Raw genomic sequence first — 3,201 nt, 5'->3', positions numbered from 1 at the left:
TTTAGTTACAGCGTGACTCTGCTATTCTCTTTGTTTGGAGATTAAGTATGGTTTAAGGAGATATGTATGTGCAAGTCGACAAAGAGTAGACTGTGCTGGCTTTGTAATGTATCAACTTGCTTACATTGAACTACATTTTCCAGAATGTCGTCTTTGGAGTGCTTCTGATAAGGCTGAACCCACAGGAGGGATTCTTAAATTTTTTTGTTTTGATGTTTATTTATTTTTGAGAGAGACAGAGACAGGATGCGAGCGGGTTAGGGGCAGAGAGAGAGAGGGAGACACAGAATCCGAAGCAGGCTGCAGGCGCTGAGCCGTCGGCACAGAGCCCAACGCGGGGCTCGAACCCACGAACAGCGAGATCATGACCTGAGCCGAAGTCGGATGCTCAACCGACTGAGCCACCCAGGTGCCCAGCAGAGGAGGGATTCTTATGGGAGATTTGGGGCAGGGGGGAAGTAGAGGCCACTTAGAGGCTCACACATGCTGTCCTTCATCTGCTGACTCACTCCATTGGTCCTGAGACTTCTCCACCGTCCCCTGGACCCTTCTTCAGCTTCCTAGTTCCTGGGCCAGGTGTGCGTTTAGCTCCATGACGAAGGGCCCTGGCTCCAGCAGGACACGCACATCACCAAGGTCGTCAGAGGCAACAAGACCCAACATGTGCTGAGTCCAGCCTCGCGGACTCCAGCTTGTGCCGCGTGCTCCCGCCAACTCTTGCTCTCTCTGACCTTACGTCTGTCTTCCCTTCCTGACTGCCTGCCCGGCGGACTCCAAGTTCCCGTATGAGACTGCTTCACTAGCTCCCCAGATTGCATAAGATCCAGGAACAAGTGCCTTCACAGCTATTTATACATATATCCTGGTGGTTCTGTTTCTCCGGTTGAATCCTGACTGATACACCCACCAAATTCTTGTGACTTCAGAACCAGAGCCTGGAACGTGGGCGTGGACCCTCGGGAGTAGGAGATCTGGCCAGAAGAGAGTTTCTATTAGCCTCTGACTGAAGCTCCCCCTCCCACCCCCGTCCTGCAAAAAGAGATGGCAGGATGGAATTTCACAGGGAAGAGGGGAGGAATGCTAGATTCCATGGCCGGAAGGAAGGGCAATAGGGGGGAGGCTGAGAAGAGAACAGGAGAAAAGATTTCCCTGCAGGCACAGAGGTGCACTTCTAATGTCGTCCTTGGAGCACCTGGATCTAACTCTGCCTGAAGCCAAGTACATTTGAGTGCACCGATAGGATCCACCTCCTCTGTTGGTGTTCTGTTTAAGTCCATTTGCAATTGGGGTTCTGACACTTGCCGCAGACTCAACACTAATAAACCGACCCCTCAGTGAAAGAACTTATGTATACTTGCCTCACATCTAACGTGTGTTTGATTTGGGGGAAAATTAAGGAGGCTGGAGACACCATTAACAATGGCAGCTAACCTTACGGAGCGCTTATTATGCACCAGGTGCCCTTTAAACGCCACATGTATCTCAATGTTCCCATGAGGAGGCTACCAAAATTGCCCCCAGGTTTCAGATGTGGCGCAGACGGCTTAGGCAGCCACCTCCGGGTTACGCAACAGGCAAGAAGCATCGGTGGGAAAGGAATGTCAACCCCTTCCTGACAGCAGCGACTGGGAGGACTCCCCAAGAGTGGGAGAGGGAAAGGTTGTATCCTGATTGCACTGGTCCAGGCTAGTTGACCTCTTCTAAGTGCCCCTGTATGGCTGTTTTCATTGTTATCACGATAATGTTATGAATAACGTGCCTCACTCGGCCCTGGACCCTCCCAGGGAAGCTGATTCTATGTGTCCCACGCCAAGACCAGCGGCGCTAAAGCAGCTCCCCGGGCCCTGTGTCTTCTCTGTCATCAACCCCTGGTTTCTTCCACCGGTGCCTGTGGGCTGTTCCAGCTGCTCTCAAAATATATTCCGTGTGTGGGCTGATGAACTCCTTGCTTCATGGTTTGTAAGGAACATCAGTCCAGGGAAATGCTGAGCTCTCCAGGTCTGTTTTTTCTTAGCGTGGTCGCATCTGACCCACCAGGGGTTGTGGTGGTTGTTGTTGTTTTTAAGTTTATTTGTTTATTTTGAGAGAGACAGAGAGACCGTGAGCAGGGGAGGGGCAGAGAGAGAGAGAGAGGAAGAGAGAGAATCCCACGCAAGCTCCATGCTCAATGCAGATCTCGTTTCGAGGCTCAATCTCGTGACTGTGAGATCATGACCTGAGCCGAAATCAAGAATCAGAGGCCTGGGGCGCCTGAGTGGCTCAGTTGGTTAAGTGTCTGACTCTTGATTTCAGGTCAGGTCATGATCTCACGGTGTTCGTGAGTTCCAGCCCCGCGTCAGTCTCTGCTGATGGTGCAGAGCCTGCTTGGGACTCTCTCTCTCTCCCTCACTCTCTCGCTCTGACCGTCCCCAACTTGCACTGTCTCTGTCTCTCTCAAAAATAAATAAATAAACTTAAAAAAAAAAAAAAAAAGAGTCAGAGGCTTAACTGACTGAGCCACCCAGCCACCCCCAGAAGTTGACTTTTAAACCCAGTCTATGGGGTGCCTCGGTGGCTTAGTTGGCTAAGCATTTAAGTCTCAGACTTGGCTCAGGTCATGATCTCATAGTTTGTGGGTTCGAGCCCCATGTAGGGTTCTGTGCTGACAGCTCAGAGCCTGGAGCTGCTTCACATTTTGTGTCTCCCTCTCTTTCTCAAAAATAAGCACTAAAAAAATTTAAAAAAAACAACAGTCTTCATTAACAAAAGGCACTTCCGGAAGGGGCGGAGTCCTCTTCTGTGCCCCGCAGCTGTGTGCAATCTGTATCCTAAACCTAGTTGCCAGGATCTGATGGGAGAAAGTGTGAAGAGGTCATTTACAAGAACATCTCCCTTGCACAGGGGTAGTAGCCTTGTGTGACTCGTGCTTAGGATAAAACCCAAACGCCCCGCCCTGCTGCAGCCCCTGCCTGGCCTGGGGGCCCGCACCCGCGGCCCCGTGTCCGTGGCTCCCGCCCTGCTTCCACTTGCTCTGCACTCCAGCTTCAGGCTCGGACTCACCTTCTCTCTCCGCACAAGGCTTTCGCACAAGCTATGCCTTCTCCCTGAAACACTCTTCCCTGCATTCTTTATCTAGTTGAATCCTCACATCCTTCAAGTTTCTGCTCAAATTTCATGTCCCCAGAAAAGCCTTCTTGGAGCCCCTATATGATACGCTCTCGT

The sequence above is a fragment of the Herpailurus yagouaroundi genome, unplaced genomic scaffold (genome assembly GCF_014898765.1).
Source record: "Herpailurus yagouaroundi ecotype Mexico unplaced genomic scaffold, PumYag 194, whole genome shotgun sequence".
Lineage (NCBI taxonomy): Eukaryota > Metazoa > Chordata > Mammalia > Carnivora > Felidae > Herpailurus > Herpailurus yagouaroundi.
Note: the sequence above shows the minus strand (reverse complement) of the source record.